Source organism: Nomascus leucogenys, chromosome 18 (genome assembly GCF_006542625.1).
Source record: "Nomascus leucogenys isolate Asia chromosome 18, Asia_NLE_v1, whole genome shotgun sequence".
NCBI lineage: Eukaryota > Metazoa > Chordata > Mammalia > Primates > Hylobatidae > Nomascus > Nomascus leucogenys.
This window is the reverse complement of record NC_044398.1, coordinates 15,943,447-15,959,447: the sequence shown is the minus strand read 5'-3', so window position 1 is coordinate 15,959,447 and position 16,001 is coordinate 15,943,447. Positions and strand designations below refer to the sequence as shown.

At 35.0% G+C, this 16,001-nt stretch overlaps 1 protein-coding gene across 1 annotated transcript in view; it reads left to right on the top strand.

Annotated features, from left to right (window-relative positions):
* Nucleotides 1-16,001, top strand: part of CTNNA3 (catenin alpha 3) — a 1,790,392-nt gene that overhangs the window by 1,594,986 nt on the left and 179,405 nt on the right. The window lies entirely within an intron of this gene.

The window sequence follows — 16,001 nt, the reverse complement described above, 5'->3', positions numbered from 1 at the left end:
ACGACTCCAAATATGTTAATTCTAATTTCTGAATTACTCTGAGATATTGTACTTCACTTTACTCCCACCCAGTGCCTGGGTATCTGTGAAAGTTTGGCATCCTAGCCACTTATAACTTGCAACTATAGACCAGACAACAAACCTTGGATCTGAAACCCACGTAGTACGGCATGGTGCTTAAGGCTTCCTGGGAATGCCTGTGAATCTGCCACCTCCTTCTGGAGTGTTACTTGAGAAAGTCAATTAGCTTCTCTGTACCTCAGTTCCCTCATTTGTAAAGCAGAGATACTAATAGTATCCTTCATATGAGGATTACTGTGGGAATTAACTGAGTCAACTAGCAGAGCACTTATATGGTGCCTAGTTCATAGTAACTTCTTAATAACTGTTAGTTACTATTATTCATAGTAGTAATAGCAGCATCAACAATAGTATGATTATCACGATCATTATTAGTATTATTATTATAATTATAAATTATATAAATTATATAAATTATAAATTCAGTGACATAAAATTTGGAGATGGAAGCAAATTCCTAAACTTTCCCTCTGTTTTCTGGTCTCTTATGCATATATCTGTTGTTGAAACACTTATATTGAAAGGCTGGCGCATACTCTGTTTTTGTAGACATATTCTCATACAAGCTCCGCAGAAACATTTCAAGCAAAGACCTGTTTGGTTAACTCCATGTCACAATGCATGTTAGTGCACATTTCCTTAAATAAAAATGTTGATATTCCTTACATTTTGATATTCTATTGTAATCTATGGCTTATGGAAACTGATTTGAAAAAAAATGAAAAAAACAAACTTCAGTCTTTACCAAATTTTACCTATAATCCTTTGGATTTCTATTCCCTAAGAATGGAAAATAAGATAAATACACTGAAAAATATCATTTTAAACAGATGCAGAGAGTTAGATTCTGTTTCTACCATTCTTTTTGATTGCCTTTTTAAAATCCCACAACATATTATGTAAAATATTTTGTTTATCTATTTCACATATGTGAAATGAATGTTTAAAAAGCTCTCGTTAGAGCTTAACTGTATCTTTTTATTAACAATAACATCTTGCATCTACATATTTGTTTTTACAGTGTGCTATTTTCTCATTTACTATAAAATACAGAAAATATGGTAAAACATAATATGGGAAAGGATAAATTTGGGAAATTTCCATGTTTTCAGACATTCAGATTACCTAGAAATAATATATATCAGCCAAGAAAATAAAACCTATGTTTTATCAGAAACATTGCTTATCTCAAATTTTGGTAATAAGAATATTTCATTTCAGTGGAGAAAAAAATGTTCTCCGAGTAGACACCATTATCCCATAGCCAGACAGATAGTATTTGGTAATATATTGGGAAATGCTACTTTCTTGAGTTTCCATTTCTTACAGATTATTTGGGTTATTTGTCAGCCCTCTAGTAGCCAATTTGTGTTGAAAACTGTCTAGGGTCACACAGCATCTGGATTTAGTTTCCTTCAAATCTAGTTGGCATCGTTGATAGAGATCACATCTTATGAATGGAAATTGAATTGGAAATACATTTTGCTAAAGATAAGCTTTGCTCATGCTTTCAGGGAAGTGGGTGTGTGATTCACTCAGGCTGATGTCACTGAAGGTGAAGTGTAGGTGTCAAGGCTTACAAAGTAATTGACCAAAGGAAATTTTGTTAATATTAAGGCTTTTTTTTTAGAATGCTGAAATTAGGATAAACACATCTCACTTTTTATTCTGGCTTAGCACTTGTAGACAGAAAACCAAATTTATTCATTTGAAAAATGAGATGAATAATACCATCACAGCATCACTGGTAACTTCAACTAAGATAATGCATATGGAAGTGTTTCAAAAATTTCCACATTATATAAGATGGTAAACTTCTTATTACTACTATTTTCATTTGTATTTTTGTTCTTGGTCCAAAGTATAGGCCAGGCCAGCTGGATGACTGGCTCCCCATTATAGTTTACAAACTTGATGATCTCTATGGTTCTGAATCTTAAGAATGTTTCATAGAAGCCACTGCTTCTAATGTTGTGGAAACTACCCTGAAACTGCTCTGCATCTTGCATTAGTGTTCTGCTGTGTACAGTTCTCAGACAATCCAGTTCATTCGGAATGCCGCTGGGTGAAAACCTCACCACAGTTTAGTGACAAGATAGATCCCTGACCACGAAATCTACCGATGGCAACATTATATTCAACCTGGCTATTCTCTGCTCTTATAAATCTCCTCTGCATAAATCCCAAATAATTTGGATTTTATTCACTTCCTGCCCTGGGGCTTCCTAGCAACTACTATGTGGAATCCCTCTGATAACTGCTCAGTCACAATAATACATATACAACCTCATATGAGGCACGAACCCCACGTAGAGCAACTCTTGACCAATAGCCCTATTCTATTTCTAAGATGGACAATTCGGAAATGCATTTTCCACAGAACCTGAAAGGGTCCCCAGTAGGACCAAGTAGTAACCATGTTGATACTGTGTCTTTAGACTGGCTCTCCTTTCTTTCCTGATTCGTTCTTCCCAGGCTCCCAGTTCTGTTTACTAGTATCTATTTCCAAAACAAACTACCTTCCAGTCTCAGACTCTGCTTTTTGGAAGAAAATAATAAAAGAAAATTACTCCACATATATTATTTACTTAATTTTTACATTAACTTTGCTATATTAATATTATTACAGTTTTACTAATAAGATCACTAAGGCTCAGATTTATGTAACTTGTGTAGTAAGAGGATTATGTCTTCAGACTCAGACCTTCTGTGATTGCCACATGTCAGTTTACTCAGGAAATAAAGTTAGGATAAGTCCTTTACTAAAAAACAAACAGACCGCCACCAGAGCAATAAACCTGATGTATCATTAATGGAATGAGAAAGAGGACACAGCCTGTCTGACAAGGGGAAGACACAAATTTTCCTTTAAATTTTGAAGAGAAATTATTTTATATTGTAGATGATTTGATACCAATAACAACCCTTACATTATATCTGCCTTGTGAGTTTATTACAACAGATTCTACTCTCCTAAGTTAAGTTTATGAGACAGATGGCCAAGGAAAAGGATAGCTCAAATTTGGTCCCCACCCAAATCACCCAACAAGAACCAACATTATATTTAGACAGGTTTTACAATATCTACCAGACATCTTGTATTCTTGAGTCCCATAATCTTTATACTAATATCTGTGTTCCATAATCCTTATAATAATAAAATGATATTTGTATCTTCAGTCTCATATCCATCTGAGACATTATTGTCACATTCTAGCCATAATTGCTGTAATTTCATATCCATTGGACTGAGTGTAACTTTTGGCACATTTCACACACACTCTCACTTTGAGAAGATACTATAAGATATTGAAAGAGATTCTGTTGAGAAATCTTTAAATACTCATGCCCTGCTCAGTGTGGAATTTGGGGTGACAGCACAAGATGAGTAAATGGATTTGTTTTTTGTTGTTGTTGCTGTTACTAAAGGGTAAATGCCTTTTTAGTTCTTGGATTATGCAGACTCTGCTGTATTGAACGTGTGCTAGAACCAGGCACTGTCTAGTAATAGAGTGACAGTTATTTATTATCATTTTACTTTCTGTATTTCATTCCTACTAGCTTCAGCTCAACATCATTTATTATTGTTGTCACCAGTGGCAAATGCCACTAGGCATTGTAAAGGTCTGTAACTAACATATAATGATTTAGAGTCTGTGGTCAATGAGAACAAAATATTAAAAGACCAATAATGCATGACTTATGAAGTGGCAATGGAAACAGCAGTGGAAATCAGTAATTATCTTAATTATTAAACATGAATACTCACTGGACCAACACATGGTTATATCCAGTGATCCGGCGTACCGGAGTGACACAGGAGTTTGAGTTTGATACGGGTTCATAGAACATTCTTCACAGAGCTCATTGTTTATTCTGTTCATGCTTTCAGCCAGAATAAAATAGGCATCTTTTATCCGAAAAACTCACATTCAAAAGAGACATGAAAATATACTTTTTAAAAGAGAATAAAATTTCTAAACTTATTAATAAGATTTTTGTAAGTCCTAAAAGCTTCCTAAAATGTTATATGACATACAGACTACATCATATTTTCTATTTAAACAGAGCAGCGCCTGATACTACTTAACCCATTATAGTTTACAGAACATTTTCAAATTGGTAGCTTATTTATAAAAAGCCCTGGAGCTTATTTTTTGTTATCTTTTCCTTTTGGTTTTACTAATTAGGAAATGAAACAAAAAATTTAAGTAGTTTGTGCAAGTCATATTGACTGGGACCAAATCTCAGGTCTTTTGGCCTCAAACGTGTTCTCTTTCCAGTACAGCACACTTGTAAACTGGAATAGTCTCATCATCCCTTAATATGGTCATTGATCTACTATTGCAACAGCCAGTATTACAGAGCTGATATTATAAATTGCTGTACTAGAAAGACGATTTGTTAAACTGAAGACCACAAACCTTAAAATCAGATGTATTTAAACCTTGCAAATTTCTACATGTCCCCATCCTGCAATCTTCTATCAGTAGCAAAATTGGCTAGTTGATTACCATTTAGAAACTACCTGGTAATGCCCAGACCCTGAAAGTCTCTCTTGGTGGGTCACTTCACCTTGATGAAGTGCAGTATTAGGCAAGTAGGGTCATATAGCAGGGGATCCTGCAGGATGAGGATCCAAAGTTAGTTCCCACCACGGAATCCAGAAGAGCAAAGGCAGTTGCTCCTTAGTCATTGTCTCATCACGTTGGCCTGTGTGATGTTTCAATAAAACGAGAATTCTAATTTCTAGAAGTTTTTCCTGTTTTATTTTCTGCAATAGGGGCAGCAGTCGTAGTAGAGACTTAGGAAATTATTTAAGTTGCAGCAGGGCGGCAGCTGAACGTTCCTCAAACTTACCTGGGTAATAACTGTGGGTTTAAAAAGGCTCTTCATAAAATTGGTTGAAAGAGAGTTTGGGGAATAGAATAGGTGAGCAAGTGACTTGCCTTTTATAGAACTGCTATAATGTATAAGTCAAGAGAATGGACTTTGGAGTCACATAAACCTTGACTCAAATCTTATTTCCACCAATTACTATCCATATGACCTTCATAAAGTTACATTTCTAACTTTCAATTTTCATATCTGTAAAATCATGATGATGATAATAATAATATCTATAGGTGTTTTTGAAGATTCAATTAGATATGTGAAAATTCTTGTTTGGTTTCCGGCACATAGGAAGTGAACAATAAATTTTGATTTTTATAAAATGAATCTCACGAAAAATGCAGATCTTTGTGTGCTCCTGATGTGCTTTGACTTTTTATTGAGTAGCTCAGGGAGCTTTGTAAATACAAATCTCTCTGACTCCTGATACGGGACTACTTGGTTTCCTGTTTCATGGTACTAAGTATTTTTGACATCATGGACACTTTACTACCACAAGTCTTTTGAAATTGTTTTTTTGCCTCAAGAAGGGGACTAATCAAGAAATGCTTTAAGAGATTAAAAGGAAGAAGGCATTGTGATTCTTAATGATGCCAGCAAGTTTATGTAAATCTGTATTCACATAAATAAGCTAGAACAGAAATAGATATCCAAAAAAGCAACTCTTGTTAATGCAACATCACAGAAAAGTTGACCCAATAGTTGTCAAGTTCTTATTTCTCTCATCATTTAGTAAAATGCCCGGCTCTGCACTGGGAGTTTTTCTTCCTTGTGGAACTTTGGTAGCTTGGTAATCCATTAGTTTCTGTCTCTGTCAGTTCTCATAAAGTTGCATAGGACTTAAACTTTTCAATTTTTAATTTTTCTGCCAGGTGCAGTGACTCACACCTATAATACCAGCACTTTGGGAGGCTGAGGTGGGTGGATCACTTGAGGCCAGTAGTTCAAGACCAGCCTGGCCAACATGGTGAAGACCCATCTCTACTAAAAATACAGAAATTAGCTGGGCATGGCAGTACACGCCCGTAATCCCAGCTACTAGGAAGGGTAAGGTGGGAGGATTGTTTGAACCCAGGCGGCGGAGGTAGCAGTGAGCAGAGATTGTACCCACTGCACTCCAGCCTGGGTGAGAGTGAGAGACTGCCTAAAAAAAAAAAAAAGAAAGAAAAAAGAAAAAAACAACATTTAATTTTTCTAGATGTATAATGATATTTTTAAAAAAGAGAAAAAAATACATCTCATTCTGATATTTATTGGATGCATGTTGGAGACAGTTCTGCAAGTAGTCATTTAAAATCACCTCTCCTTTCTTTGCCCCTGTCCAAGAAGAACATATTCTACAGTCATTCTTTCCTCTGCCTATACAACTTGAAATCCAATAAGGTCTAAATACTAAATCAAAGGTTTTGTTCTGTCTCACACAACTTAAACTTTGATTACAGTGTCTGTAGGTGACTGATGAGAAAAGGAATTTGTTTAACAGTACTGAATTAGAGCGGGTAAGATTTTTATTTAAGGATATTTGAGTCTGCTAGTTCTGATTGCTGGAATTGAGTTTAATGAATAGAACATTAAAAACAAAACATTTAAATATTATAATTTCAACAATAGTCATTTCATATTTCATTGTGACCAGGTTACACTACATTTTTAAAGATACATTATTTGTCATATATACTGATGACCCCAAATAACAGAAATTGTAATATGCAGTCTTTGCTTGATGACTAAGGTCTGTCATGTGTTTAACATTATATTCACTTAAGAGCATATAGTTTGTCAACCTGCCCTGCCTTAGAGAAAATCTCTGGGGCAATTGAATCTATATAAGCTCTATAAATAGAAGTAAATTAGGACAGAAATAAGAACAGTTGCCTAGGTTACTGGACACAACCTCAAAACGTCAGTAGCAACAGATGAACTGGAGCATATCAAATCTTAAAATACTAGCGATGGTTCTTAGTGTAAAAAAAATGCCATGTAAACTTTATGTTGGTGATAGGAAAAACTGCCTCACTTTTACCTGTTTACATGCAGTTAGCTGAATATCCTTCACTATGAAAATAGAAAAACAATTCCATGGCTGAATGGTTTACTCTAAAAATTAAAAACATTTTAATAGGCCATAATTATTATCAGAATATACTCTCAATAACTCAAATTTGTATGGAATTACCTTACAGAATATTGGGACACATGACCTCATTACCATCTTCATGATCTAATTTGGCTTATTATAAAAAACAGTTTGAATAAATCTAGATAAAATTCCATTAATCAGCAGCAACACAGCAGGCAATACATTTTCTCATCATTGGTTACTATCATTTCAATTTTATGTTTGGCAGTAACTCTGCTCTGCTATCTTTCTGGGTGATCTTCTTCATATTTTTCATGGTTTCCTTTTCCTCTATCTATTTTTAAATATTAGGGTTTATTAGAGTTCTCATCCAAGCCCTATAGTCCTCCAGCTCTTCCTACTTTTCTTAGACATTGTCACGTAATCCCAAGATTTCAAATATCATATATAGGCACATGATTCTAGCCTAGTCCTGTCTTTTCAGCTCTGACTACATATATTGGGAGGCCTACAAATTTCCTCTCCTTGAAATAATCACAGGCATCTGTAGATCTCAATGTTTCCAAACCTAAATGCACCACCTTAATCCATTAATCTGCTCAAACTCTTATATTCCTTAAGGCACCTCTGTACATTCAGTTGCACGAATCTAAACTCAGGAATAGTTTCTGAGTCTTCCCATAGCTAATCATACAACATGTTCTGGTTTTACTCTCTTCTAAGTATTTTCTGAACTTGTCCATTTTTCACCACCTCCACTATCACCACTGTCAAAGAAGAATTGCACCAAAGTTAGATAGGAGAGGAAGACTTTATTCAAGGCTTTTGCAATGGAACAAAGGCTAGAACTCATTCTAAGCTCAACTCTGCTGAAACAAAGATTTTTCAGAGATGAGGTGAGAGGGATTATAGTCCATCAAATTTGCTAATTGTCTTTAACCAAAGAAATAGTAAAACTTCTCATAAATGTTTTCTTTATAATAGGAGATGGTTTTACAGCTTGGAGAAAGCCGTTTTCAAGTGGAAGGGAACATTCATGCCTTCTTGGTCCCTCCTTTAGTTTAGGCACTGGCACCTCTCACCTAGATTTCTGCAGCATGTTCCTAACTTGTCTCCTGCCGTCAGTTTTGTAAACTTCCATTGTCCATACTTAAGCTCCTGTGATATTTCCAAAGTGAAAAATCTGTCATCTATCATCATACATAAAAGCCCTTTTAGGTCTTAGTGTCACCCCTTGCCCTTAGCATGAAATCCAATCTCCTAATGCCCTCTGTAAAGGAACTTCAGGGTCTGCTCTCATTTGCATTATATTTTGCCACTTTCTCTTCAATGCCACCTCCTTGTGCAGAAATCTCAGGTCTTACAAACATCAGGCTCACCCTCACACCATTCCATTATCTCTGAGAAACACAATTCCTACAATGCCCCCTCTTTCTCTTTACCAGTATCTGTTCATCATTAGGATTCCAGATTAGCCCAGCCTTCTCTGATATGCAAGTCCAAGATAGTTTCTCTCCAATAATCGTCAATTACATGTGGAGATTCTCAAATTTTGATATTCATTGTGCCTGTATAATTTCCTATATAATGGATTTTCCTCCCTACTAAATTCTAAACTCCATTAGAGCAGGGGACATGTTGTCTGCTTTTAGCACTACATTTGCAGAATGTAGGACACTACTTAGTACAGAGGAGATTCATATGTGAATCATGTCATATAGGAAAGAACATAAGGAGAGGCTTTATTTTGTAAGATATCTTGCCCCAAAAGCACACAAGGTTTCTAATATATTGAGCCTAGGGTATTACATGAATTTATTTCTTTATCTCTTTTTCTTCCAACAGTTGTAACTCCTTGTGCCAGATAAATCTTACTATAAATTTTTAGACACTACACTGAAATATTCAATTTAGTACCAGCTAGTGTAAATATTAATTGATCTGCTTGTTTGCGAAAGTCCTTCACTATGCCTTTTTATTCCTGGCTATATAAGGGATACCGAACCTAAACCCTTTTTATTTGCTACAATGATCCTTGTGTTTCTGACAGAGAGTTAGGATTTTCCCTGAGCCTGTATTTCTGATTTTTGCATGTCAGAATGGTCTAGTTTTGTCCTTTTTACTTCCTTTCAAAAGTTCTTCTAGATGAGCCCAAATCCCTTTACTCTCATAAAGCTTTCTTTATACTTTAGCCCCTGTTTATTTAATAGAACAAAAACTTCTGCTGAAAAGCTGTCTAAAGGACAGTTTACTCACTCCTTTTGGATTTTTACATGTCAAGTTCACTAGGCTCTATCTCTATCCATTGTTAAGTAGTGTACTTGAGCAGTTTGATCTTTAAGTTCTTTACTTGAATTTAAATTTAGTGTCATTTCTTTAATTTTATAAGTCACTGTATAAAAATCTAGGCAGAGAAAAATTAAAGTTTAAAACATTGTATATTATAGTATCCCAAACTTCTTATAGAAGAGTTCTTTTAATAAATGCTTCTTGAAATTTCAATCTGGGAAAGATTTTTACCAAATATCTTAATATGCTCTTACTTATCAGACAATGGAACTTCATTTAAATATGTACATTTTCACCCTGCTGTGGTTACTGGGAAGTTCTCTGTAAAAATTAATATTCAATAGCTAATCTGAATTCCTTAGTATATAATTTTTAAAAATTAGAAAGATAACATTTTTATTATAGTTTTTCTTAATTTAGTTTTTCCATTGTCAAAATTTTCTTATCACCAATGATGAAGTGTATTTTAGAGTGAGAGAAGGTATGGGCATCAAGTATATTTTTGCAACAATTAGAACTTCCGTGATTTAAGACTAAATCTCTCTCCTCTTCCATTGATTTATAGAGTAGAACCCTGGTATTCATAAATTCCAGTTTTCCACCTTATAACATTGACAAAAAAACCAAAGTTCTATGTCTTTAGTAGTTTATAATGCCACCAAGGCATGAATTTAAGTGGTATATTGTGATATATGTGACTTACTTGCTAGTTAGTGAACCTAGCCTTCCATCCATTCTTTAAAAAGAGTTTTCTACTCATTGATGCATTTACAGTGGAAGAAATAGCAAGTAGAGAAGTTCTGAGGAGAAAATGTTTTTGGAGGTGAATGTCGGTGAAGTGCGCAATAATAGAAGTCTGAAACTAAAAGGGAGGCCTGGTCTTGTATGATGTATAAACCATCATAAGACATTTGGCTTTTACTTTGAGTAGAATGAGAAGCTATTGGAGGGGTTTGAAGCCAGAAGAATCATGATATGACATGCTTTAAAGGAGTCTTTCTGAATGCTGTGTTGAAAATAGTCTGAGAAGTGGTACAGGTAGAAGCAGGAATGTAAAAACCGTTGCTATTATTTTGGTGAAAAATGGTGGAGACAGAGACCAGGATTTTAGAAATGGGGAGGTTGAATACTGTTGATTGTGTGTATATGGTGAGAGGTAAAACTAACTAAATTTGCTTAAAGATTGGATATTGGGAATGAGAGAGACAGGAGTCAGGGACAACTCAAGGTTTTGGCTTCAGAACTGGGAAGATGGACTTACTGTTTATATTGATACAGAGGCGACTGAATTGAGCAGTCTGGAGATGGTACAAGAGCAGCAATTAATTTTGACTGTGACTAGACTAAAAGTCAGTTGAAAAACCAAGCAAAGATGTCAGTTAGACTGGAAATTATCTTATATACATAGCTTTATATTATAATTTTGCAACCTTCTAAACTTACAGTGAAGTTTTATGTAGTACTTGGTGACCATTTTTTTTTTCCTCAAGGAATTGGCTTTAGGTCTGTTTTCCTTCAACTTTCAGACTTCATCCCCCCAACAAATATCCTCTTTTCTGACATACTTGTTCTCTTGAGTAGCACCTTTTTAGTAATGCCACCACTAACCACCCGACTTAAAACTGTGACTCCATTTCCAACTCTCTTATAACCTCTTTCCATTTTTTCTTTACTTTTTTCCATAACATTACCTTCACTCTCTGATGTATTACCTATTTGCTTGTTTGTTTAGTCTCCCTATTAGACAGTAAATTCAATGAAGGCAACAGTTTTAATGTTCTTTTTTTTCCCATGTGGTATTCCCCCACACTTAGAACAGTGCCTGGCTAGAAAATATGCTTTAAATATTTATTGAGTCAATAAATAAACGGTGTTAACCATATATGTGCTTTGGGAAAAGAGACCTGTGCAGAAAATTTGGGGGTGATGGGGTTGTTTCAGATACAGCACTGGAATCCAGCCAATTATAATGTAGCTACAGAATAAATAGGGTAACTCCTATATTTCCAAAATAGTATTTTAGTAGATAATTACTCAGACAATGGGCATTTGGAAAAACGTTGAGGCTAAAGTACTCAGGTGATTCTTTCTCTTTGTAGGTTTAAAGGTGTTTGTGGTAGACATCTGGCTACCAAGTATGTCTCTGCTTTTTCTGCCTTAAGTTGTCATCATTGAAAAAGTCCTATTTCATCTATGTTGAAAATTGAACATGTATACATATTGTTGAATTATTAGTCCCCAGTTAAAAAAAATATACTTACATCTTTTCCTACTAAAGACAATAAGTGTGTAGTAATGGGTAAGGTAGCAGAAAAAGAAGCCAAATGCAACACCTTCTTTTACGTGCTTTCTCATATTCTAAAAATTACCTTTGTACTGTGAAAATACCATAACTGAAATAGTCTTTTTATATTCATATTTTTAATCAGTGAGTAATTTCTAACTTACATTTATTTTTTAGAAATGTGAACATGTATTTCTAATATATAAGTTGTTTAGGCTATATAGCACTCTCTAAACATCTAAAGCTTGGCTAAAATCCCATGTAAATATGAACAGACATATAATAGAAGCATTTCCTTGAGTGTAAAGTCATCAGCTATGTAATAGTCATGTACTTGTAAGAAACAGAGCTTTTAGAAAAAGTCAGCCTCCAAACATGTCTCTTCATTTCTGATGCTAAGACCATTTTAAAGGAGAGCACAATTTCTGGAAATAGACTCCTATGTTTGAATCAGACTTCGCCACTTACTAACTGTTGTCATTGAGCAAGTTACTGAACATTTCTGTGTTTTGCTTACTTATTTTTAAAATGGACGTACTCACATCATAGGGTTATTGTGAGGCTTATAGGAGTTAATAGTTAGAAGGAATGATGTATCATTAGGCAATAAAAAATATCTATCATCGTCATAATCATTACCACCACCACCACTATCACGGTTGTCATCATTATTTGTTGAGTGGATTCACATTTATGACATCTCTGCTATTTTTGCAGCTTGGCAACATTCACCTTCCTAATTAGTTCTCTTCAGATTTTTCAGAACGATTTCTGGGGAGAGCCAGCCCGATTGGCCAAGCTAAATAAATCTCCTCCTATGTACAAAGTCCTTTACATGGGATCCTTTCATGAATTTCTAGTTGATTTATAGATGGGTAGCTCTTGAGCCACGTGCCTACCCTGGTCCAGTTTCAAACTGCAGCTCAGAAGAAAAGAAGTGATATGTTGTCAGGGCTGTTATTACACCAGATGCCTAAATCCGCTTGCTTGCAATTATGTAGTCATGAATGTAGCATTAGATTCATGTTGTTCTTTGAAACGATGAAATTAGAAACTACTGTTACTAAAATTTCCTAAAATAATATAAAATGGTGTTGTAAGGAAAAAGAATTTCATTTTCAAATATAGTTTCTAAAAATATGCAGAACTCGGTTGGTTTTGTTTGCTATTATTTTTGTAAGAAGCACCAAGAGTGCCCGGGTCTTAGGGTCACCATCCCTAAGATTAATCTTGGCTCTTTTTATTAGTGACCGTATGACGTTTAGTAATACATATATATTTCTCTGAGATACTGATTCCTTATATTTCAACTCAGAGAATACCTACCTTGTAATATTATAATTAGAAATAATGCATATAAAGGGGTCTTGTGTAGTGATAAAAACAAAGTAGATGCCTAACACACGGTCTGTTCTATTAAAATATAGTGTTTACAAAGAACAGTAACTTCTAATCATAAGGGATTCACATTGTGCAGTGAATTAAATATAAGTTATCTAAGGTAAAGGCGAACCAGAGTAGATTTAAAAAAAAACAGTTTATGTTTTAATTTGCAGGGAGGGAATAGAGAAAAAGGCACAAGGAATAGGAATAAACAAAAGTATATAGAAGGAAGGAAGAAAGGAAGGAAGGAAGAGAGGGAGGAAGGAAGGGAGGAAAGAAGGAAGGATGGAAGGAAGGAAGCAAAGGAAGGAAGGGAGAAAGAAAGAGGGGAGAGATTTGGGTTGGGGCAGGAAGACCCTCTATTTACCAAAAGTAATAGTGTGCAATGAACTGAAGAATATGACTAATGCAATCCTCAGCTCCTGAGTTCCAGCAACAACAACAACCACCACAAAGGGCCCTATATGTACTAGATAAAAAAGAGTAAATATTTATTTTTTTGACTTTGGGATGGTAAAGGATGTTTTAAATGTGATACCAAAGACAGAAAACAAAGGAAAAGGGATGCGAACTTTACTGCTGAGAATATAAAATTAAAAAGGTAAACCCAAACAAACAAAACACAAAATAAAGACAAACATCCATTTTAGGAGATAATCACAAATTATATAAGAAAATGTTTATATATTAATAGAAATAGATTTTCACAAACTAATAAGAAGAAATGTCTCCTCACCCCACTTTCCACCCCTGGCCAACAGAAAACTGGGCATAGGCCCTGTTACAAGGTATTCATAAAGAATACATGTACACTTATAGTAAGTATGTAAATTGTTGTCCCATCTCATCAGAGGTTACAAAAATGCAAAAGAAAACAACAATGAAATACTATATTCTGATAACATTTGAAGAAGAAATGAAAAGATTGTGAATATCCATTGTCAGAAAGTTTTTATGGAAAATTGATACTCAAACACTTTGGGGAGATACCAATTAGGGTAAGCTGTCTGCAGGGAAATTGGGAAGTAAGCATTGAAAACCTTTATAAAAGTGCATTCTCTTTGTCTTCTAGAATGTTTGCCTTAGATACATTTGGAGAACTGCAGAAAGATATTCACCACTCAGTATACACACACACACACACACACACACAAAACACCTACCTATCTACATACATATCTACATAAATATAAAACAACTGATAACCATTAATAACATGTAGATAAATGATACCAGATCTAAATCATGAAATAAGAGTTATAAAATGTGACGAATCTGTATTATATAGACACTGATCTACTTTATAATGTTAAAAAATAAGAAACAAAACAGTATACATAATATGATCTCATTTTGCAATATAATTTGTAGAACTAATGACACATATATATGTAGCCTACAAGAATAGTCATAAAATATTGCTTTCAAAATCTTTGGTATATGAAACAATATTTTATAAAAATAAAGGTATTCTGTATGAAAGTACAGAGGGAAAAAGAAGCCTACCATACTACTGAGAGTTTGTGCATAATTTTATAGACCAAAATGTTTCAAATAAACAAAAGGAAAAAATAGCTATCTATAATTTTACTATCTAGAATGAGCCGCGGTTTGTTAATCCATTTGATTTTCTTAATCTTTAAAAAGTTACATTAATAGAAAGTATATATACTCTCACTGAATATTTAATGAAGCATACATTATTAAAGCCCACTGTAAGAAGAAATTTTCTATCTTTTGATAGAGGCTACTAATTCTTGACTCAAACTGGCTAAATATTCTTTCATTTCCAAACAGTAGCACTACCTCTAGACTATGTCTAATGCCCTGAAGTTCAAATACAAACTAATATGCCAATGGGATTGATGTCAAAGTGATAGAATTGCAGAATAGATTTTAGTGACAATTTTTCAGGCTAGTTCTAATTGACGGAATAGAATTCCACCACTGCAGTTCTATTGCTGATGATTATTGTCAAAAATGACTGAAAACAAAAGAGTCAACCAAGCACTCCAGAGATCACTGGCTCTGTAAACTGGTTAGCTTACATGAGGGTCAGTCTGAGCCAAAATGTCCACTGGTCCTTAGCTAAAATGTCCGTGTAGGGAAGGGTTTCTCTACCCTGTACTGTTGACATTTTGGACCAGACAATTCTTTGTTGTAGTAGCTGCCCTGTGCATTGTAGGATGTTTAGCAGCATCTCTGGTCTCTACCCAGTAGATGCCAGTGAAACGCCATCATTGTCTGGGGAACTAGCCAAAGTTTGTTGTCTCGCGATAAGGGGAACAAAGACGCAGACACATACACACGGAGTGGGTTTAAGAGCGGAAAGTTTAATAGGCAAAAGAAAGAAGAGAGCGCTTCCTCATGCGGAGAAAGGGGGTGCCCAAGTATGTTTCCGGGTTTGGGGTGAGATGAGGTCCATTTTATAGAGGGGCTTGAGGAGAGGTGCTTGATTTAAATAGGGCCCAGGGGATTGGTTTGACCAGGTGTGCTATTTACATAGCCCACAAATCTTTTATTATATAGATAAGGTTTTATCTGGCTGGTGCCATGACACCTGCACATGTGGCGACAAGGAAAAGGAAGAAGGACTCACCATGTTGGATGTACCTAGCTTCCAGGTACAGCTGCTGCCATTTACCTATGCAAGTTTCCATCTTGCTTATCTATGCTTGTAGCTTGATTTTTCAGGCTGCTTTTTATTAGAAAAGAAATGATTTGGGGGCTGCTTTTTATTAAAAGAAAATTCTACCAAGAACTCTTTCACCCTCACTAACTGCCTAAACAATTTCTTACTACTCTATCACCAGTAGCGCACACCTCTCACATCAGTTGTGACTAACAAAAATCTTCCAAGAGATTGCCAAGTAACAATGAGGTTGTGATTGCAGAGTGGGGGAGAGGTAAAATCAACCAAAGGAACAGCCATTCTTTCTTTGGAAAGATCGTTCTTTTCTACTGAGTCCTTCCTAATTTTGAGGTTAAAAT